This window comes from Protopterus annectens, chromosome 4.part0 (genome assembly GCF_019279795.1).
Source record: "Protopterus annectens isolate FY-2018-M chromosome 4.part0, PAN1.0, whole genome shotgun sequence".
Classification (NCBI taxonomy): Eukaryota; Metazoa; Chordata; order Ceratodontiformes; family Protopteridae; genus Protopterus; species Protopterus annectens.
In genome coordinates, this window is record NC_056733.1 from 726,848,413 (window position 1) to 726,873,420 (window position 25,008).

A 25,008-nucleotide genomic window follows, 5' to 3' on the forward strand; every position below is an offset into this window, starting at 1 on the left:
CAATAGGCAGATGCCTTCTGTTTGTCTGTGTGGTATGGACTACAATGAGGGGGAATACAATTAATTAACCCTGTCTTACTGAAGCTGGCACTGGTGTGATGTGCATGTATTATTCAGACACCTTCTGTAGTGATGGTTCTGCCAGCAGTCCCATTGCAAAACACTCCTGTGATATAGGAATGTACATCTAGTATACAGAGTGTAGGTGGAACACAGTATGGGTGATGATGTCATATGACCTGGCAAGGTTATGATATGCAGTGTGAAATCAACCTTACTGTCATCTACATCTGTACTGCTGACATCAAATAATTTGATCAAGGTTCATGGCCTTTCAGACCAGACTCAGCAGGGTTGTATTGCAGTACTCCCCATTATCAGTGGTGTCTCCCCCTTTGTGGGTTGTGATACATGTTGGTGTGCACGATTCAGTGTGTACACAGCCTGACATGAAGCTATGCTTTACATGGTGTGTATGTGGAGAGCAACTTGTTTTGCCATATGTGTATGATACAACCTGTGATGTGGACAGGTCCCATGCAGCCTGAGTGCAGCTTGTACCTGCATAGTTGTGGATACAGGGGCTCTGTGGTGTACATGGATATATGACTGTGTACCTGTTGAGGGGGGGGGAACAGTGTGTTTATGTTATCCAAGACCCTATCTGGATTGCTTATTCATGCTCAGCACTTGTTCAGAACTTGTAAGCACTACATAAGCTACTAATTACTATAGCACTCGATCTTCCTCATTACCTAGAGGTAAACAGGTTTTGTATATACTTTTCTCACTTGCTTAGAGTAAAATAGCTCTTGTACTCACTTTCTTCACTTATCTAGGGAAAATTAGTTTTATATTCAGGCATGTCCAAGGGTCATTTGCCAGTGTTCTCTCCTGTCTATCTGATGAATCTGGACATCTTGAGGAAATGTAGACATTGCCTCATGTACACAGACAACCCTCTCCACCTACTACCCAACACTACAACCTGTGAGAGATGCACTTATCTAGCCAAACTGGAGGTAAAGCTTTCTGCAACCAAGCCTGACCCTGACAGTCATGTGGAGAAGGTAAACATTCGCACCACACCACATAGTCTCATCACATAGTCTCACTGAATCTACCCCACCATTAACTGAGAAAACTACTCATGTACCAACTCATTAACTCAATGCTTTCCAGAATTCATAAACACCAATGCCCTGGATCAACATATTCACACACCCATCAGGGGCAACAATATCCTAGACCTAGGCATTACCAACATGAGTGACCGGTGTTCCACACCTGAAGTCAACTCCTCATTGGTCCGATCCGACCATAAGCGGAACACTGTTGATATCCACATCCCATCCCACCCCCATTAAGGGGACCACAGTATAATATGTCTACAAGGCCATCTTCATGCTTCTTAAGACAGAAGTGGTGAATGTCATGACACCCATGCAGATGGACAATACTGTTACAACTGCTGAATCCTACACAAATGCACTCTATAAGCACTTACACAAGTGCATGGATTGTGCTATCCCAAACAGAACCAAGATGATATCCTCCTAATTAAGGAAGCCAATCTGGTGATCCCCTGCCATAAACAAACTGTACAACAGGAGGAAGACACTGTTGTAAAAGAGAGTACAATTCCATACATGGAGGAGCTCCCTGGTCAGCCTCATTAAGAAGGTGAGATCCCTTATAAGATCCTCCAAAGCTAGCTACAAAAACAAACCTGCCACTAATTCCAACAACAACCACAAAGCTTTCTATAGCTATGTCAAATATCTTAATGTCAACACCCAGATCTGCTCTGAGTTACAGCACAAAGGCATGAACATTACAGAACCAACTGATATTGCCAACATCCTGGCAGATAGGTTCAGTGCTACCTTTCTCCACTCTCACCCCCTAAAGGGCCCATATCTATGCAGGAAGAGTGCAGAGTCCTTGTACTCACAACTACTCAGGTAAAAGCTGCACACTCTAAAGCCAATATCACAGCATCCATGGAACCGGACAACATCACAGGCTGTGTTTTACATGAACTTCAGAACGTACTGGCTCCCCACCTATGCACCATGTTCAATAATAGCCTCACATCGGGCTTTGTGCCCTCTGAATGGTGCACAGCAACAGTTAGCCCACTCCACATAGGTGGCGCCACAATGGACCATGGGACCTATTGCCCTATAGGCCTGACTATCCTGGTCTGCAAGGCTATGGAGCACATCATCATGGATCTCAGTCACAGAGACATTGGGTACCTCCAAACCTTTGACCCCTCCCAGTTTGGCTTTGTTAAGGGCAGTCCATGCCTCCTAAACCTGATGGACTTCTTAGAGACAGTTACCAAGGCATTAGATGAGGATAAGGAGGTCCATACAGCTTACCTAGATCTCTCAAAGGCTTTCAACACCATTCCTCATTCTGGTATTATCGACATATCCATCCGCCTGAACATTAACCCCTACATCATGTGATGGTTTGCAAAGTGGCTCATGGACAGAACCCATACAGTGGGTGTTGCATACCCAAGATCCGACTGTATACCAGTTACAAGTGGCGTCCCCCAGGGCTCAGTCCTAGGAACCCTCATGTTCGGTATATAATTCTCTGAAGTACAGGCAAGCACAAGAGCCCTTTGGCTGCAAAGGTTTGCAGATGACTGCAAACTAGGGGACATAATTGTTTCCCCAGATGTTACAGACACCATCAGGAAGGGTTGCACTGAGATGGATACCTGGTGTCAATATCATGGCCTCAAGCTGAATGCCAAAAAGTGCATAGTCATCCGCTTTGGATATAACTAATTACCCGCGGACTACCACATAGGTGCTAATCCCCTACATACAGAAAAAGTAATAAGGGATCTGGGAACCCCAGTAGATAACAATCTCTCCTTCGATACCCATAATGACAAGGTGGTTAGAATATCCTTCTATGTGGCCCCCCTAATCTCTAATGGGTTTGCATCCAGAACAAAGGAGGCCATTGTGCCTCTCTACTCATGACTTATTAGACCCATTAAAGGATACAACACCCCATTTTGGATGCAACTTACAAGACAATTGCAACCGCTTGGAAGACCACAACAGTATCACACCAAGAGGATTACTGACCTCAAAGAGATGACCTATGCAGCCCAACCTAAGAAACTCCAGCTGTACTCAGTTGCATACCGCATACTCACAGGCGATCTCTGCTTGACAAACAAGGCCCATGTCCAACCCAGTATTGCTGGATATGCTCCACCTAAACAGAAGCCCCTGAGGGACACATGCTCTAGGGATATACACCTAACCACAACGATGACTAGGACGTGCTGGATGGAGCATGATTCTAATGCACATCAGGCAGGGCCCCTCACTAGCACTCTTCAAGGGAAACCTTGACGGGTGGATGGGAGACAGACATGTACCCCGGGGATCACTGCAGTGGCTCTGCTGGACAAAGACACAGGGAACTAATGACTCTGCCATTCAGAGGCACAGTGAACTTACCTATGGGGTGGTGAAAGCCAGCACACTCTAGCTAGGCTTATAAGACAGCCTAGTACCTACCTTTGCACTTATTACATGTCTTATATGCATGGATAGTTAACTAGCTCTTCCATTTTACTTTGCTATCATGCTGATAAACTGTTGGGTGACTACAAGTCATATGTATCCTGTTACTGTGTATTGTAAATGCCAATAGACATAACTAATGTTTGCCTAACATAACAATAATGCTATGTAACTTGTAATACTTATCTGCCTACAATACTGTACATTACACAGTTATTGGCACAATATCCCACAATGCAAATCATAGTTGCACAGTGGGCCAACCTTCGACATGTTATTCTCAGTAATACACCGATACATATGCCTACTGTTACAATATATCAATATATACTATCCTCTGTTATAGCACATACTTGTTGGACCAGCCCTGCCACTGACAGTGGCTGGTGAGGAATATTTGTGTTCAAAGCCCTTATATAGCATCCCTTGTGGTGTATGCGGTGTTTGCCTTGTGACCTACAGCAGTGCACACATAAATACTACAACCATTACTATGCTCAGCAATACATCACTACAAGATAACTGTTTCCACTATATGGATTGCGTGCACTTTAAATATTACAGAACAGGTACTACATATACAGACATACTGAGTGTTCTACATACTTTATTAGTAACCCGAGGTGTCATTGACTGTTAATTCAATCCTTTTCAGTTTGTGTTTAAATCTTCTTTGTAACATTCTGCCGGTATATACAGATGGTTTGAATGTGTGATAAGCCATCGTTTTCTAGTTAAATATCGGTAACATGTGCTATCCTGACCACCAACTGGTGTTCCAAAGTAGTTAATTAGATGCACATCAGCTGTGCAGCTACTCCATTAGCCAATACCATGGCAACAGCGGTGTATAACTGACTCCTTTTGGGCATTGTCTGTTTGCCTTACTTTCGAGGATGATGGCCTGGATGTGTTGTTTGTGATGTATTTCAACAGCTATATGGAGACAGACAGAGAAATATTAGCTTCATGACTCCCGTGGATTGTGTGTAATGGCTAGAAGATGTTGTTCTACATGTGAGTACAGCTGTTATATTTCAGAACATTGCTACTTATGCAGGGTTTGTTTGTACCTGATAATTCTGCAGATGTTTCAGTCTGGCAAGGATGTTTGCGCAGCTGAAGGCTGTATGGCTATGCATGAACTGTTATGTGGTTTACAGTGTGCTCACCAGACATCCTTGATTTGGTGTACATGTGTATCATACTGTGCTGTTAATCAGTAATTGGTAACACTTCCCTCACACACAACACACAACCCTCTGAAACGGGATTAGTGCAAACAAACCCTGTAACATCAGTAGCTGCTCCATTGTATAACAGCAACTATTTCACATAGGGCCATGTTAGTGTGTCTCTGACAATGTATGTTAAGGCTTCTGCAAATGTCGTACAGTGAGTGAATGATTTGTGATGTTATTACAGTTTGTATTTTAATTTGTTTGGGTGTGGGGGTGATGTTGGTGGGTGTACATAGCAGATACAAGTGTGTAGGAACTGCTTTTATACATAATCGATATGTGCGTATGGGTTCCTTCCCTATTTGAACACCTATCCTTTATTGGACTAATACTATGGTAATTGCAGGCTGATTCATTAAGGCACTCTTAAGTTGTTCCTTTATAGCATGCAGGTGATGTTAGTCCTTGAATCCTTTCAGCAATGCATCAGAATGTATAAAAGTGTTGCTACATGAAAGCTGTGTATTTCTGTCATAGGTATTTGCAGTCACTGGAGTTGTGTTGGTGACTGACTCTCTTTGGCTAGGGTTGCCATCTTTTCATATGGCCATAGTGGGACATTTTTGGGACACACATCAGATTTTACAGTCTGACACAAACTCACGGTCAGTACAAGGGATAGAACTTTCCTTTCTTGCCTAAATATAAGCTTATTCTTGTAGTAGTTTAGTTGCTTATCCTGTTTCTTGTAACATGTAGGTATTTTAGATACAGATAGAACTATTGTATGCAACTATTACATTACATATGGGACATAATTATGTCCTACAATCTCAGGACATTTTCCATGTTTAATATATTTGGTCAGGACACAACCACCCAAAGAGGGACTGTCCCTCGCAAAGTGGGACAGGTGGTAACCCTATCACTGGCTCATGTCCATAGCATATATTTGTAATAGTGTATAGGCATATACTCTCCATATCCTTTTTTCATAAAGGTTGGTCATGGCAGAATGTGTGATTGCTATGGTCCATGTTATACTCATATATGAACACTTCAACCGCTGTTTACGGAATACCTACGGAATCCCGAAACCACACAATTCCGATGCCCACAGTACCGGGCCCAGACTCCCATACCCCACATTAGTGACAGTGGCAGTAACTGGCAAAAGTAACACAAACATGGAACACACACACACGCACACACACAGACACACTGCTACCCACCACATCCAAACAAACCATCCTACACTACATATGAGCAGATGGGCAAGCCCCCCTACACCCCCCATGTGGGTGTCTGCACCCTCCACACCCCCCCACATTAATATTCTACCTCCTAGATCACACAAACGTACAAAGCAAACCCACACCCACACATTACAGTCCCCCAGGAACACACACCACACTCAGAACACACACTACAGCCCTCAGAAACACACTTACAAACAGTAACCTACCTGAACCGCAACACCAGAAGCACTGACTAACTGTCCCTTAACATCATGATTTTAAACCTTGTGCTTCTGGTGTTTCGAAACTGTGGTCTTTTGGACTTTAAGCCTCGTGATTACGCACATCGGTATGTCAAGCAGTCGGTATGTGGTAGGTATCCCATTCATATATACCTCCATGTTTATGTAGATGTTGTTAACCTATCTATATATCTACATATATATGTATATCCCCATATATCGACATATATCTATCTCTCCCTCTCTCTCTTATATATATATATAGATATAGATATATATATATTATACATACCACAGTAAGATGCTGTTCGGTTCGATCCTCAGCTAGAGCGTCTTCTGCGTGGAGACATTCATGAATGGGTGTACCTTCGTTGAAGGTTGTGCGTCAGAGCTGGTAACTCGGCACGTGAAAATCAACTACCAATCATTAGCGGACCGGAGCTCCGCTGTGGCGACCCCTAACTGGGAAAAGCCGAAACAACATATAGCATACACCTTTCATTGGGTACATGCCAGTTTGTCCTATTTCCCCACATGCCTACCTTTTGTGTTTTGTCCTGTCAGTATACACAACTGCCATTGGTATATCTCAGGTAGCTTAGTGGTATGTTATTGTGAAGATTGTGTATATGGTTGCATGTTCTAATCCTGGCAGTGATAATTTTTTCCTCTCAGAGCAGGCACTGGTAGTGCGAGATCAGTCCCTGAAGTGGTCCTTTTTGACATTTACTTCTCAAAAGTCAAGGCCAATGACAGTAGTCTCTAGCTGAATAAATTTGCAGATGATTGCAAATTAGGAGTTTGTCACTGAATATCACACTGACACAAATGTTCTCCAGAAGGGGCTGCCACAGACAAACAACTGGTGTCAGAGCCATGGACTAAAACTTAATGCCAAGAAATGCATAATAGTATCCTTTGGGAAGTCATCCATCCCTGGTTCTATCATATTGACCACATGCTTTTTAGAGCTGACTCAGTAGTTAGGGACATAAGGACACAGATATATAGTAATCTAGCCTTTGATCATCACGTATCTACAGTGGTGAAGAAATCATTCTATGTTGGGCAACTTATAAACAAAGGCATGGCATCTAAGTCCAACAAAGTCATTGTTCCACTGTATTCGGCATTCATCAGACCTATCATTGAGTACAATGCCCCATTTGGTATGTACTTAACCAGGCATATTCAACAACTGGAATGTCCATAGAGGTTCCTCACTAAAAGAATACAGGGCATAAGTAATATGTCCTATGCATACCGTCTCAAGGCCCTATACCTGTATTCTGTCTCCTACAGGCTTTTGAGGAGAGATTTATGCCTGGCATACAGGACATTTTCAGACCTCACTCTGATGGACCTCCTGCATATCCACAAAACAAACAGCACCAGAATTACCCATTCTAAAGACTTAACCTTCCCTGTGATGTAAATAAGACCTGCTGGAGAGATAGGTATGTATCTCAGAGACTACCCTGTCTATGGAACAGGCTCCCCATCCATATGAAGCATAGTTCCTCCCTAACCTTATTCAATTGCAACTTGGTCAATTGGATGGGAAACTGGAAATTCATCCCTGGTTTGGCACCTATGTCTCTAATGGACACAGGCAACCTGCAAATGATTCATTTCCCAGGCCCCTGCTTACACTTATTAAGGGTATCAGAACTTGTCAAAGATTTGGGATGCATGGCTAGGCTTAAAAAGGCCCTTGTGGTTGTTCACCTAGTAAACACCTATGAAACTATGTCAGTACAAATGATCTCCTCCACAAGGACACTTTGACTGTTAGGGAACTTACAACCCTCTTAGATAGTATAGCTTGTACTGGTGTTAGGATGTATTGTTCATGAATCACATATAGAAAGGATAGTCAGGTCACCGTAAATGAAAAGATTTTTAGCATCAATACCTACATGGAAAAAATGTCCTGTTTTAAAAAATGGAAATGTGTAGAGCATCCAAGCCAAGTTTTGGGCACACATGTTTTCAAACAGGATGGTAGTAGGCATTTATCAAGATCATTGAAGAAATTTTTGCAGCAGATTTTTTACAATATTTGACAAACATTAAGCAGGATTTTTTGCCAGGTTAAAAATTTAACAATTCACAGCTAGCAACATTTGATGCATCTCTGATGGTTGTTAATGCTGGGAGCATTAATAATATTTTTATTGGAAAATTTGCTAAATCCCCACAAGATTGATGTTGTTATTGTTTGTGAAACATGGTTAAAGAACAATGACTGGAAAACAGTTCTGTCAGGGTATGAATGCTTTTACTGTAACAGGCATTCTAACAAAAATAAGGTGGAGGTGTTATGATAGGGATTAAAGATAGTTATGAGACCTATGATTATTACAAGTTCAATGATAACACCAATACTATAGACTGTATAACTCTGACAATAAAGACAACCCTGGAAGATATAACGAGTGTATAGACCGTCAAAGTCAAGTGCTGATGAGCTACAGGAATTCATACATTTCTTGCATGAAGCACAGGAGGGAAGAATGCTATTAGCTGGGAAATTAAATTTAACAGAAACAGACTGGAATAACATTGATTCAACAACATTTGTAAGGAAATTATTCACAATGTATGTTCAGGAACAACAATTGCTTCAATTTGTAAAAAAAAAATCTACCAGGAAATGGAACATACTAGACATTGTTTGTGTTCCTAAAGAAATTACTGTTACTTCAAGTCATACTTTACCACTGTTGATGTGCAATGATCATGGGGTTATAAAGATTAATTTGTTGCTAGATAATTCTGACAAACTGCAATCTAAACCAATGCATAGAAGATTAATTACAGATTATATGGAAGCAAAACAGTCATTATGTAAAACTAACTGGAGCAATGTGTTCAGTGGAAAAAACTGCAGGTGAAATGTGGAAAGTTTTGAAAGAAAAATAGTTTTTTGAGTACAAAAAATAAAGAAAAATGTTTAATATCAGGATCTAGGCATACAGCATCAGAGGATATATTTCCAAAAGAACAAAATGCCTGATTAAGGTAAGAGACAAAAAGTATAAGCAACAGAAGACAGATCCAACTACAACTTTGAAAACTGAAATAAACCGTACAAACAAATTAAGACACGATTAAGAAAAATTTGAAGAAAATTTATATAAAGATATTGAGCATAATAAGAAACTTTTTTTCTAGATCCATAACATGTGGAAGGAGTAAAGACATACAACTTGATAAACTGTGTGCAGATTCTAAAATGTATTCTCAGACACAACAGATTATAGATATACTTGCAAAATCTTATGCAAAACAGTTTGGCTCTACAAAGGGGGTAATAAGTTATCCGTGTGACATCTAGGTAACCTCCTATACTAGAATCAAATTAGATTATATTGAAAAAGAATTGTGCAAACTAGATTCGAACAAAGCACAGGGATGAGATGGAATTAGTAATAATGACCTAAGAACACTTCAGCAGGATCTTACACTACCATTATATCCATTATTTAATAGGTCATATAAATATGAGGAGATTCCTCAAGATTGGAGACGTGCTTATTAAACCTGTCTTTAAGGGAAGGGGAGTAGAACAAACCGAGAATCATATAGACCCTTTAGTCTACTTTCATGTTGTAGAGAAATAATGGAGAAGGTATTACTAAGTAAGTTATTGTCAGAATTGGATAGGCTGAGGGAACCATATATCAGCGTGCATATGTTGAAAATAGATCTATTACCATCTGTAACCTGATGTTCTATAACAATACAATAACAGCTATGAAAAGAATTGTGGTGTGCTGTAATTTATATAGATTTAACTTCAGCACTTGACAGGGTCGTATACAAAACAATCAATACATTAGAACAACTACGTATTGATGTACTCTTGATAAGATGGATAGCTGCATGGCTTATAAATAGGACATGGCAAGTATACAGCAATTGGACAAGCAAAATTCTTGGTTACAGTCAGGATGTCTCACATGGCTCTGTCCTAGTCTCTTACTTGTTTGGATTGTAGTATCTTTCAGACATAACGTTTTCATCTGAGGAGTTCTACATATATGCAGATGATCTGAAATTGGGTAAATTGATTAAATGTGTTACAGATAAGGCATGTCTGCAACAGAACTTGACTAAATTGACTATTTGGGCACAGAAGAATAATATGCTGATAAATACATCAAAAACTAAGTATCTGAGATTTGAGAGATATAAATTGAAAGATGAATATTTAATACAGCACACAGTGATTAAAACTGTAGATTCACTTAAGGACCTGGGTATATGGGTAGATCCAGCTGTGAGTTTTCTAATCATATCAACCAATTGGTTAAGGATAGTTACTGAACTATAGGCTGTATAAAAAGATTTATAAAGTCTAGGAAATCAGAAATGAAGTCATCGTTTGTTAGTTACATTAGACCCAAATGAGAATGGAATAACACATCTATGTTGAGTCATCAAATGACAAATTCATTGAATGTTCATCAAACTTAAGATATATTTGAATGTTCATCAAACTTAAGATATCAAATGTTTGCTTCTGTGAATATTCAGTCAAATATTTTACCCAAGGAATGGAGTTGGTTGGTCATCATTAGGAAATTTGCCCTTTTCCCCACTGTAGTCCAAGCTTGGAGTTGGTATAAGTAGGTGGGTGTGAGGGGTGCAACCCATGACATTGAGGAGTGTGGGTGGGTTTGATATACTGCGGTGTGTGTTTCTGTATGCATGTTAGTCCACTGCCTCTTTTTCCTGGATAAAATATTCAGTGATTGAACATTCTCTGAAATGAACATTCAATGTTTTAAGTTTGATGAACAGAGGTTTGATGGATTTCTCATTCGATGACTAAACATAGACCCTGGAATAACAATAAAACCTTATAAGAAAGCAAGCATGAGTTAAATGGGAAAGAGTAGAGTGAAAATATACCAAGGGCATCCACAGATGTGAAAATTTAAGTTATAAAAGGTTAAAATATCCAAATTGTACAGTATCTCTTATAGATATCTAAGGGGAGATCTTATACCAGTATATAGGGCATTTAGAGACAACATCTTCTGGGAAAGTTTGAGGTTATCAAAAAGTAGTAGGGACTCATCAGACAACCTAAGTAGAAGATTCTATAGGAATGAGAAGTGTACTAACTGGTTCTCTGAGAGAGCAGCTGATGCATGGATTAGACTACCAAATTACATTAAAGCTAGTACTAGTTTAGATATTTTTAAGAACAGCCTGTACACTTTTTATGGGAACAAGTGTTTTTGTATATTGGCAGGCTAGAAGGGCATTAATGTCTGTGCTTGAAATATTTGTATGTATGTATGGATACAAGCTTTGCTGACCTCTGTGGAAATGATCCTCCTATCAGTTCTTATTTTTTGGCTTCTTCATTGCTGTTCTGCTTGCATACTCGTCTTTATATACTTTCAGATTTGCTCTATTCACTTGTACTGCCTTTGCAATTATTCCACATCCAGAAACTGCTCCTTCTGTCATAGTTGCTATCTTATCAAACATGCCAATCTTGGGTCACTCTATGCTAGTGTGGGGGGAGGGAAGGGAAAAGTCCAGTGTGGAATACCATAATGATCTCCTCGCCATACCAAGCATTAATTTCAATTACGCTGACAGTATAAAACTACAGCTGAAGAAAGGAAATGCTGGTCTGTAAGTTGTGAAGGTTGTTTCCAATAACACAAAATGATTTTTGCAATAATTAGTTTATTTGCGACATCACCAGACTTTCTACTGATTGTATTTTCACACTTTGAGACTCAGTCCAAAATCAATACTACAGTTGCAGAAAGGAGATGCTAGACTGTAAATTGTATAGTTTGTTTTCAGTATCACACAGTCATTTCTACAGTGATTAGTTAATTCACACCATTCAGCTCAGACCAAAAGCAAACAATTATTCCCAATCCAGCTGAAACAGAAAAAAAAATAAAAGAGAACAAGGAAGTAATTAGTACTGGGTATTTTTTTTAATAAAAAAAGTAAAACATTATAAAAAAGTTAAACATTCTCACTAAAAATGACATGCGTCATACAGCAATGGAATTTTATAAGACGGTAACAGCTAACCTCTTGTCAACATTTTCTAGTCAGTTTGTATGTCTCACAGCCTGCAGCTTTCTGCCTTGTGTGTTTATTTAATATAAATGAAGCTCCTTCCAAACACCATAGCTGTTGCCTTGTGCACAGGACTTTCTGCTGTTGCAGTGCTTTAACCACGTAGGGATACCTAGGCAATGACTCTCTTCTAAAACTGCATCAGATACTGGTAGAGAATGCACATTTCATGCCATTTTCTCTAGAAAACTACATCTCCCCTGACTGTGAGTTCTGACTTGTGTGGAAACAAGGTGATTTCTGTTAGCATGTACACAGACTACCTTTTTCTGTGGAAAGACAGACTTTGTAATTGTTTGCAGAGAAGGGCAAATCTTTACAGTTATGGGACCAAGTTACAAAACAATTAAAAAACTGACCTTCCCTTTTTTATTTGTTTAAATAATTGATTATTTAAAATGAAATTGATTAGTTTGAATGAACTGTGCTTTTGTTGGTATCCAACAAGGGATTTTTATGCTTATCTGCAATAATTGAATATTACTTTTCAAAACTACTGTGATCCTATCCCATGTTTATTGGGTTGGCTATCTCTTTCACCTCATACATTGATCGTAAAGAAAATGTTAATTCTGACAACCTGTAACTTGCATGAGTCATGGGTACTTAGGAAAAAAGATCATAAAACTGATAAAGTGACATAGAAAGAAAGTGCTGCACAAAAATTGTGTAATTTCCACATTAGTCATTTTTTGTAAGTAGAAATGTTTTCCACACTCCACTACATCCATCAAACACACAACAGTAATATTTTATGACAAAATACATCTCAGCCTCTCAGTGCAAGAAATCTGGACAAAGCCAGAAATAATGGGGGAACAAAGGCCCAGATACAGAGACAGATTTTAAATATCTGTCTTATAAACATGGAAAGTTGCTAGAATAATAGATTTTGTGTTAATAAGTTTTTTTTTCTGAAGGATATAAAGTTTGAAACTCAAATGTCTGCCTTTATTTAGCAACTTCAGTCCTCAGTGACGTGTCAGAAAAATATATATTTTATGAGGAAAACACAAAATATGAGACAAAAATCTGGACAGTTGAGAGGTGTATATGAAACTACTGGTTTCACTGGATCAGAGCAATGCAGGAAGAGGATAAATAACTGAAGCAAGGCCTTAGACAAGTAGACACTATTTTATTTATTTATTGGGAATGCCCGACTCAATTGATGCCCAAGGAGAACTGTTCCACTGTACAGAAAAAGTAGCAAACAGTTATACAAGATTTGTATAAAAATTGTGCATACATACATAGGCTAGCAAAGAATTAACAGTTAATCAAAAAACAATAAATGCACATACATAGAACAGTAAATGTAAATACAAAGAATAGTAAATGAACATACATAGAATTGTATAACAAAAGAAAAAATACCAACTCCTGCCAGAGGAATAAATGTTTCACCAACGAGCAACACCACAGCAAGGGTGATCATTAAAATAAAGTAGAAGTATAGGTGAAACAACCCACAGCTCAACAAAAACATCAAAGAGAAAAATGTTTATTGTGAGAGCTTTCACGGCTAACAATGCCGCTTCATCAGACAATCAAAAAACATTGCCATACACTTTATTCAGAAACCAATAAAACAATTGATAAAATCATGTGATATTTAGTTAAAATAAATACTGGGCTAAATCATTAAACATTATATAAAAAAGGCTGTATGTATGTAATAAAAGTACACATATAAATGCACACTATAAAATATACTACCTAAAAACTCTATTTTTTAATACTGGTTTAATACATATTCTGTCATTTAAACCTTTACCCTTGTTACCCCTCATCTTAATTATCCATTTCAATTCATATGTTTCAACCCTATTTTCAATGCATCTTAAAATTCATTTAAGAAATGGAAAAAAAAATATTGAAAAAGCAAAAAGCCAGATTTAAATAATCGCTAAAAAAATTTAAGGGGGAAAATTTAAAATTTGAAAATTTTTGAAGAAAAAAGGGTGAAAAAAAAGTTGCTGGGTAATTCGGGTCTTGGATTGTGAAAATAATTTTATGGGGACAAAAATTGAACAATCTGGAATTAAGGTTTTACCTGGTTCTTTTATCAATTGCAAGGAAACGAAACCTTGCAGTGGGCTTTTATTTTAATGGAACCCAACCTCAGCTGATGCCCAGGGAATGCATTACAGAGTGCACCGTTTTCAGTTAAAATTTGGGGAAACAAAAGTTACCAAGAAAAACCCTATCAAAACAAAAAGCACTTTTTTGGTTTTTTAATTTTCCAAATGTTTTGGACTCTGTTGTTTTCAAGAAATTTTTACGGGCGATTTAATTTTTGGGGGACAGGCAAGGTGACCCAAAAAGGGGTTGTAACCCCCCCCCCTTTTTTTTTTTAGGGGAAAATTTTTGTGATCTTTTCCCCAAGGGTTTTCCCTCGGTTCTGGCCACATTAATAACCCATAAATTTTGGGTAACCCTTGTAATAAAAATAATACTGGTAAATCTTTTAAAAATTTTTAAAGCGTAGAGGGGGGTAATTTTCATTATTCTAAAATTCCAAAACTTATTTTTTCGTATCTTTCTGTTTTTTATTTACCTGTAACTTAAAAAAAAATTTTTTTAAAAAGGTTAACCCTATTTTTATTCAACCCTATAAGGGGCATTTTTGGGGAAGGGGGGTATTTGGGGTAATTAAGTTTTAGACTAGTCTAAGGAAAAAAGTGAAAAAAGGGGGGGTTTTGGAAGATCATTGAAGAAGAAAAGCCATTTTTAATTTTTTAGCTTAGACGAAGTTAATAGCCCATCTAAAGGGGGTGAAAAAAACTGAAATGGCTTTATAAAGTTTTAAAAAGTTATATCGGGATTTAATCCTGAATCTTTCCCTTATTTTCCCTTTTGGCCCCCAGTTTTGGGGGTTTTCCCTATCCTTTATTAAAACACTTTGTCCTGATGCATTTTTTTTTTTTTATTTTTTTTTTTCCAGCCATGGGGCCTGTTAAAAGGTCCAAGGGCCCAAAGTTACGTAAAATTAAAAAAAAAAAATTTTTTGAGGAAAAAAATGCTTTTGTAAATCAAAGCCCCCTTTTAATTCTCCTCTGTCTAAAATAAGTAATCAGGTCCCTTTCAAAAATGAGCCCCCTAAGTTTTTAAAGGGCGTTTAAATTTCCCCTTTTTCCTGTGTTGGATAATATTCTTACTAAATTGTGAATTTTGATTTTCTTTGGTTGGTAAAACATGTATATGTTTTTCTTTTCATTGCTTACTGTAGACAATATTTACTCTAGTATATACATTTTTTGGGGCCATTTAAGCTGAACCCCCCTTAAATAGATCAAACCCTGTACTTTTTTTTAGCGGTCTTTAAACCTTTAAAATTTGCTCTTTTTCTGGGGAAATACTTTTTTAGAAAAACAAAAAAGGGTTCAAAAAGTTTAGATTATAAGTGTCGGGCTTAATAACCGATTTGTCAAATTGTACCTTGTATTTATGGGTGGGTGGGGGGTTTTGGGGTTTTGGTTGTGGGGGGGGTTGTTTTTTGTTTGGGTTATAGATGTTGGTGGGGGGTTTTTTGGGTTGGTATGTATTTTAATTGTTTTTTGGGGGTTTTTTTTGTTTGTTTTTTGGGGGTTTTTGGTTTTGTTGTGTGGTTTTAAACTTTTACCTTTTCATTAAAACCCTCGTATTTGTATTAATTTTTCATTATCCAAATGCACTTTGGCTAAAATGGTAATCCAAGAAAAATTTTTTTAGTAAATAAAATAAATGAAAAAATAAAGTATGCTTTTTTTAAGAAAAAAATGCCCCAAAAGAAAAACTTTAAACAGTTAAATTGCTACATAACCCACCAGAGTAAAAAAATGAGTTAAAAGAAAAATTTTTTTTAAAGTTTTAAAAAAGCAAAAGGGTTTAAAAATGAATATTTCCTGAATGTAATCTTGACTTTCCCAAAGGTGGGAATTTTACTTTAAAAAATCCGCAGGTTTTATTTTAGGGGGGGGAAAAAATAAAAAAAAAGGGTTTTTTGTATGGGGGCCTTTTTTAGTTTTTTGGCCCGGTGCATTAAAGCGGGAAAAATTCCCTTAGGGGTTTCACCTTTTAAACTTTTGTATTTTTTAAAAATTTTTTCCCAAAACCTTCCCTGCCAAATTCTTACATTGGGGGCAAAAAAAAATTTAAACTTATTTTTCAAAAAGGGAAATAGGCTAATCATATTGAGTTAAAACCAAAACTCTGCTGTTTTAAATGGGTTTTGAAGGTTTGTTTTTGTGTTTGTGTTTGTGTTTTTTTTTTGGTTGAGGACAGAGTGTTGTTAAGAGTTGTGTTCTGGGCCCAAAAAAAAATCCCCTGAATGGTGGGGTGTGTGGTTTGTGTTGGTGGGTGGGTGTAAAACCCTTTCTGAGTCTTTCGTTTAAAAACCCAAGGTCTGGGGCCCCCGTTTCTTGGACCCAAAGACAACTAAAACATTGGTTTTTAAATTTTGGTATCCAAAAAGGATTGTTTTTTACGGTACATGGATGAAAAAAGTAATCTTGGGGGAAAATAGAAACCCCTTTTAATCTTTTTACAGTTTAAAGGGGAATGAAACAGAAATTCCACAAAAGTTTTGGGCATGAATGGATACAAATAAATAATATGATTAAAGCAAAAAAGATTAAAATTTTTAAAAAAATTTGTATTCCGAGAATCCAAGGGTTAAGATTCTTTGGGTCCAGCAGGAGTTAAGGGGAATGGGTGGTTTTTTCCTGAATTATGTTTAAGAGGCTGGTTTTAAATTGTGTTTAACTTTAAGGGCAGAAAATTTTGGGGGGCATCTTTACCTGTGATCATCAAAAAAAAATGTTCATAAAATCCAAATCTGACAATTTTGGCAAAAAAGGCATTTTTTTATTTTAATAAACTTAAGCAAATGTAATTGCTGTTTTTTTTAAGTAAAAATGTTCCACAAAAACTTTAACCCCCTGTGTAAATGTTTATGTTATACTTAATGTTTTTTTAGTTTCAAAGTATTCCAGTTGGGCCCCCCTTTCTCCACCTCTCCACAGAGCTTTCTTGGGAAAAACACCCCACTGCGCAAATAATGGGTAGCTTCAAAAAATTTTCTTTTAAATTTGGTACAGGACCTTTTGGTTTTTTTTGGGGGCTCTGGATCTTTACCCCCCCACAAAGGTTTTGGTCGATTTTTAAATAAAGGGAAAAATAAAGAATGTAAAAATGTTCAGGCAGGAGTCAAAATTAAAACTGTTTAAAAGCGGGGTGGACTTTCACGGGGTTTTTCTTAGGAGATGTTTCTCTTATCAAAAGGCCCCTTTCACTTTTAGGGGTTAAAACAGAAATTGTTTGGTTTAAAAAACTTTGAGGATTGAAAAAATTTCTACATATGTTTTTTAAAAAACATTACAATTTTAATGGTATTAACAAAAGCCAACCTTAGATTAAAAATTTCACAATTTGGAAATGGTTGCAAATCATTTTGTTCTGAAATCCGGGCCTGGTCCAGCTACTGTTCTGAAAAAAATTTGCTGATAACTTTTTTAAAAAAAGGTTGGACTAAACTGAAACTAAGTACCAAAATTTTAAAAAACAAACCCAAATTTCCCTGAACAATTGTATGCAAAAAGGTAAAAGAACTTCATTAAATTTAAAAACAGCAACTTTTAAAAAAATTGTTATTAACATATGCCCCTCCCAAAATAAAAAACCTTTTAAATTTAAAAAGGGGCTTTTCAAAAAACTTAAAAAAAAATGTTCAAAATCCACTGACCAGTAAAAAATGTAAATTAAACCCAAATTTTTTTTCCCCTAAAAAGGAAAAAAAACCCCCTAAAAAAGGGATAATGGAAAGGGCCTTTTTAAAATATCAAAAAACCCATTTGCTTTAATCTTGGTTTAAAACCTCGTTTTTCAAAGTTTTTGGGGATAAAAACCCCCAATAAAAATTTTAACATAAAAAGTGAAATAGATTCATTTTAATGAAGTACTAATGCACTGTTATAAAAAATTTTTTTTTACATCATCCGTTATTTATTTTTAAAGATGTTCCTCTTTTAATAACCCAAAAGGTTATTCATAAAACTAAGGTCTTGGGGGGGATGGAAATTTTTTCATTATGGGGGGGGAGTAATTTTGCAAGTGTTTCTTTTTCCAAACGAGGTTGTTAAAAGGGGAGACAATTAGGAAAAAAATTCAGGTGGGGAAATGTGGGAAAAAAAATTTGGCCGAAAGGGCAGGACTGAGTTTTAAAATAAATCTGATTAGGGAAGAATACTGATAAAGTAAATTTCCCCCCAGTAGGAATGTATGATTTATTAAAAAATTTTGATTGCCTGTAGGGTTTTTTGGGGAAAATAAAAAGGGAGTGACAGAAAATCCAAAGAGGGGTGAGATAAAAAAACTTGCAAAAAAAAATGGGAAAAATTGAAAAAACAAAGAAAAGAAAAAAAATATTTTTTAAAAAGAAGACAAAAAATAACATAAAGGGGGGGGCAATTATAGCCTTTTGGGTAAAAAGAATGGTAAACATTTTTTTTTTAAAAAAGTTTTTGGACTTACAGGAGGTTTTCAAAAAAATTTTTTAAATATGAAAAAAAAATTACCCCATAAATTTTAGTTAAAAAAATTTCAAAACAAAAAAAAAAGGGGACACTTTTAAAAAATAAAAACAGCTTTAAAGCATTTAAAATTTATGAAAAAGTACTACATGAAAATGTTTTTTACAAAAGGGTTTATAATTTTTTGTTGAATGAAATTTAAAAAAGAAAGCCCTTCCAAGATGAAAAGGGGAAACATAATTGGAAAAAATTTAAAAAACCTAAAACTTTTTTTGTAAAAAAAGGTTGGAAAAGTAATTGAAAAAAAAAAATGTTCCGACAGGGGGCTTGGGGGGAGCAAGAGAGAAGCCCCATGAGCCCAGTGAAAGGATAGGAAACCCTGTGGGGGCAGTAGGAGTAAAAAAACCCTTTAACGGAAGGGGGGGACAAAAATTTTAAAAAATTTCAAAAACTGCAAAGGGTAGATTTATTAGAAATGTCCGGTAGGATTTTTTTGAGAAATTCCCAGTTGACAAAAGCCCTTTCTGAAAAAAAAAAGGGGAAAACCCCCAAATAAAGGGATATGAGGAAGTGAAGGCCCAAAAATGATTAAATGCCCCTGATAAAAATTAAAAAAAAAAATTTTTTCTTTTATGAAGGTGGGCAAAAAACCCCTGGTTAAAAAACCCAGAATTCTTAAAAAAAAAATTGGATTTTATTGAATGGTTTTCAAAAAAATGGGGGTGAAAAAATGGCCCCGAAGGGGTTGTGAAAAAATTTAAACCCAACAAAGGGGAATTTGTAAATATGGGGAAGTAAAAAGGTTTAAAGAAATAAATTTTTAGGGGAGTAGGAGAGGAAGGGGGAAAACAATAAAAGATGGTGAATGAGGGGTATTAAAAAAAGGGAACTATTACAAGTAGGGTTTTTTTTAAGAACATAAAAGGGTGTGTAAATATGGAAACCAAAAAGGGAAGGTGAACCATGGATAAACCAAAGTTTTGCTGGCGGTGTTTGGCCCCCTTGAGTAAGAAGTTTTCTGGGCTGGGTGTTTTTAAGGAAAGCTGAAAAGGGCTTTTTAAATTTTAAAAAGCTTTGACGGGGGGGCTTTTTAAACCCAATGAAAGAGCCATGAAAGGGGTGTTTGAGGGGGCCCTTTTTGGTTTGGGTGTTTGGGGAAACAGGAAAAAGGAACACCAAATGAAAGACCGGAACTCAATAAGGTGAAAAAAATCAGAACGGGAAATTTAAAAAATACCTAAACCCCCCTAAAAATTAAAAAATCCATTTGTTTCTAAACGCACGCGAACTTGGTAAAACAAAAAATTTTATAACAAAAAATTTTGGGGTATTGCTTTTTGGTAATTAAAATGCGGGGGGGGAAATAAAAAGCTGGGACAACCCACGTGAGGGTAAAAATGTACAGGCAGGGAAACCCCCGGGGGGTAATGAGGGGAGATAGGGGATAGTACAACCCCCTTGAGCAAATTTTTGAGTGTGAGGAGTACAAGAAAAAAGGGCCCCATCCCAGGGAAAAAGGAGTGGGCCTGAAATTGAAAAGGTATTTCCCAAGCCCAACGGGGAAGAGGGGTTCACAGGAAGCTGGGGACAAATTTTGGAAACCATGTCACAATTCTGTTGTATTTTCCCCAACCCCGGGGTAGGCAGAATTGTTTTAGCAAATGGGTACCCGGGGTAGGGGTAAAGATGACTTGATGGGGGGGGTTTACCCTTTAAGCGGGGGTTTCCATAACCCCAGGTCGTGTGACCCCGGGCTTTGGGTTTGTGCGGCTCCCTGGAAGAAGACCCAATTGGACTCAGGTCCCAGAATTTCCCAAGGGGAAACCCCCACATTCGGGGGGGATCGGCATCAGGGGGCCAGGCTGATCCCCCCCTCGAAACAAAAACCCAAAGGTCCAAAAGGGGCCCCGACAAAATTTAAAAAAAAGCTTTTTGGGGCCCAAGAAGTTGGGCCCGGGAAAATCGGGTAGTTGCATATCCCAACTCTAAAAATTGCATGGATGTGTTTGCACAAATAGATTCAAAAAAGTGACAGGCCAGTACCGGGCCAAAACCCCCAATTTGGGGCCATAAAGGGGACTCGGGGGAGGAAAACCTGAGCCTGCCCCAACAAAAAACAGGATTTTTTCCTTGGAAAGGGAGGGCTAGAAAAATCCCAAGGGGAAACTCGGAAAAACCCCTTTGATGAATAAAGGATGCCAAGTTACACACCGTTAAAAACATGTCGGGGATTTGGTGTCATGAAACCCCAAACCTAAGGTACCCAGGAAAGAAATTCGGGCAAAAGAAATTTACCCCAGTAGTTTGCAAAAAAATTGACAAAAACAGCCCGTGGTCAATTTCAAAAGGGCCCCTCCACAATGGGTAATTTGAGCAAGCAAACCGGGAAGTGGGAAAGCTGAAAAACCAACATGCCATTTTTGCTTAACACCCCTTAAACAGCTTTGCCAATGAAAAATCAAGGGCCCCAAAAAGGATCTGTGCATTTAACCCAAAAGCTGAAAAAAACCATCAGATTGCACCACCTGAAAGGAATGTTATAAGCAGCAAAATTAGGGAAACCCTGGGCCGCTAATTTTTTTGGTTTGACAAAAAGGTGAGCCTGCAGTAAACAAACCCTACTTAACCAAAGTATAAATGTTTTTTGTCATTTAACTCAAAAATGAGGGCCCCAGATAGCCCAAGGGGCCAGGGGGCAGCTCACAACTTAAATAAAGAGAAAATTGGGCCAAAATTGGGCAGAAGGGCATGCCAACTTGGCCTGCAGCAGCATCCCCAAATTTGGCTTCAGTGAATTTTCCTTAAAGAATTACCCGGGCCACATTATATAAAAAAACCCAAAAATTGGGGAACCCTGCTAAAAAATAGTTTGAGATTGAATTCCATAAAAACGGAAAAAAAGATGATGCCTGAAACATATAGAAATAAACAGGCATTTAACATTAGATGGGCAATGTACAACACTGCCCAGGGGTCAAGCCCAGATTTTTGGCATTTCCCCCTGTGATTATACATGTGGGGGGTTTTAAATTAGGCAACAAAAGCCCATGTCATTTTGCTAGGGCCCTTTAGCGGGGCTTTCCCAGGGGAAATTAAAATACCCCTCACCAAAAGATTTCCATATGGCAGGGGGGGCCTCCAGGGAAATGGGTTACTTTGGGGAGGGGAGTTTGGGGAAAAAATCTGCCCTCCACAAGCCTTTTAAATCTTTTGGGGTATGCCCCAGGTGAGCCCCGGGATTTGGAACCTGATACACCAGTAAAGGGTTTTATAGCTGTAAACAACGGGCAAACATCTGATGGGGGTTAGGAGGTAACTGGAGTTACCATTGAAATGGGGGCATTTTTAGCCCAATTTGTTGGGGACCCCGGGCCAACATTGGGCCATGTCGGTAAGGTCCCCCAAATTGGCATTGCCAAGTATTGTATATACACAATACCTCCCCAATTAAGGGAAACCATTAAAAGGGTGGACCTGAATTTCCCAAATTTGGGAAATTTAAATTTAAAAAGGACGTAAACAAGGATGTAAAACCCCAAAAATTCCTTTTAATGGGACTACCATTGGAAGTTGGGATTTTGCTAAAGGGTATTGCCAAAGGCTTTTAGCTTGGGCCATGGTGGAAAAGCACCTTCGTAACCCTGTTGGTTGATTGGCACAGATTGCAGGGCCCCCATTTGCAGCCCAAAAAAACAGCAGATTTTCCCCGGTATTAAAACAAATAATCAAACAAAAGGTCCCAAAAAGCGTGGGGTGCCATGTGAACTGGGTTAAAACTGGATGTTTTGACCTTGGGTGCTTCCCGATTTATAACCATTGTGTGAGTTTTGGTCCTTGGCGGTGACCCTTCAAAGGAGTGGGTTTTTGGGTTTTGAATAGTTTTCGGTTGGTAGGCTTTTAAACCCCTATTCGAGGGGTTTTACCCTTTTTAAAGAAATACGGTTCAAAGGCAAGATCTGAAACCAATCTGTGGTAGGAACTTCGTGGCCCAGTCTTGTGGGGCCCAGAAATACCCAATTTTGCAGAACAGGCTAATGGTTATAGGGAAAATTTTGCTTTATTGTGGAAACCTTGGGGGAAATTTTGCACCTTTTTGGGGTCAACCTTGGAACTGAATTAACAGTAGAAGTGATTTTTTCCCCTACTCTGTATGTATGGGACACCATTGGTAATTGTTGTGTGTATTAGGAGACTATGATTTTATGAAATTTACCTTTTGGGATGGTAGGCCCTTAATTGGGAGACCTGATAAAGTTTCCCAATGTGGAAATGGGGGGGGTTCAGGGAGGTTTAGTCAGTTTAAACTCCAGCATATCGTGATGCCCCCCAGGCCAATAACTGAAAAAGGGGTAGCCACTTGTGGTGCAATTGTCTGGAAGGGCCCTTTAAAAAAGCCATGGGTTGTATTCTGCTAGAAAATCAAATCCTTGTTGGGATTGTCCCATATGTAGCCTTGATTTGCAGTTTTAAATGGTGGGGTTAAACAGGTCCCCTGTTGTGAGGGGTCTTTGTTGGGTACCCAAAATAGATAAAGGGTTTCCCAAGAAGGTTTGACACATGTGAATAGCCACTGTCTAGGTCCAAAGGTCCATTGGGTAATGAATTTGGGCTCATGGGGTTCAAAGTTCCCCAGGAGGGGTTGTGGGGGTATTTTGCCTGAGAAAATTTGTTCTGCCTTCCTGGGGGTATACCCGGGTTTAACGATCCCCATGGGGTATGGGGGTCTTGTATTCCCCTTGTTGGGCGGTTGGAAAACATTGGCCCAAAATTGTAGTGCTTTTGGGGATTTTTTTGGGGTATTCCCCAGTAATTGTGGGGGGAAAATTTAAATGGGGAAAAATTTTTCCAAAACAATTTTTTTTTTTAAAAAAGGGGGGTTTTTGTCGGGGGTGGAGACCTTTTTTCTTTTTTCCTGGGTTTTTCCCCCAAACAAAGCCCCGGGTGTTTCCCCTGGGTTTGAGAAATTTTTGGGGGTTTTTGGGGTTTTTTTTAAGAAAAGCAAAAAAAACCCCTGAAAAGGCCGGGGTAAATTCCCCAAAATGGGGAAAAGTTGTTAATTTTGTATTTGGTCCCGGGGAAAATGTTTTTTTGTTCCATTTTTTGGGGCCCTTTTAACCCCCTGGGAGGTGGTGTAATCCCTTTTTGATTTTATTTGGGGAAAATCTTTTCCCTTTAGTTGGGGGTTTTTTTTTCGTTCCAAGGGTTTCTTTTTGGGGGGGGCGGGGACAGGGTTTTTTTGGTTTTTGGGGAAACCATACTTGGGGTTTTAAATTTTGCGGGTTTTTTTTGTGCAAATAGCGGGGGGGGGGCCTAAAACCCCAGGTTTGCCTGTAAAAAGGTTCACAAAGTTTGGGGGGGTTTCTTTCCCTAAAAAATTTTGATTAAAACACATGGTAGAGTTACCCAAAAACCGGGTGCAGGGAATTTTGCTTTCCCCTGTTAAAAGGACCGGTAAAGGGTTAAGTAAAAAGTAATAAAGGGAAGTGCCCATTGTTTTTGGGGGAAGCTAAAGAAGGGACCCCGTGCAAATTTTAGATGTTTTTAATTTTGTCAACCCTTTTCCCAAAGCAGGGCAAGGGCCTGATGTAATGACCCCTGAAGCGGGGCCCAAGCCCCATACCCCCCCAGGGCTAGGTCCCATTTCCGGGGTATCCTGTGTTTGGGCCCCGGGCCCCCCAAACGAAAAGGCTTTTTGGGGGGTGGTAAGGGGTTTTCCCCTTTGTTCTGCCAAAGGGCAACAGATATGTTTGAATTTTTGGGGGCCCTTTTAAGGTTTGTGGAAGGGGGGGGTTTTTTTTTCCCCCTTGGATCCGTTTGGTGAAAAACCCTAGTCAAGTTCCAAATTGGTTTGGGGGGAAGGGGTTGGAGCATTTTGGGTTTTTCTAAAAACAGAGCAAAATTTGGAAAGGTACAACAAAACCCTTTGTGGAATGTTTGTGGGGATCAGGTTTCCAAAACGTGGTGGAAAAAACCCCCCAGGAAATCCAATAAAAACATCTCACTGTCAAAAACTTTTAAAAAGTTTACAAAGCCATGTAGTTAAAAACCCAAGGGTCAAAAATGTTTACTTTTTAAAATTCAATGTAAAAATGCACCCCAGGGAAGTCGAGGTCATGCCCAAATTGGCACCTGCAAACCCCCCCATGACT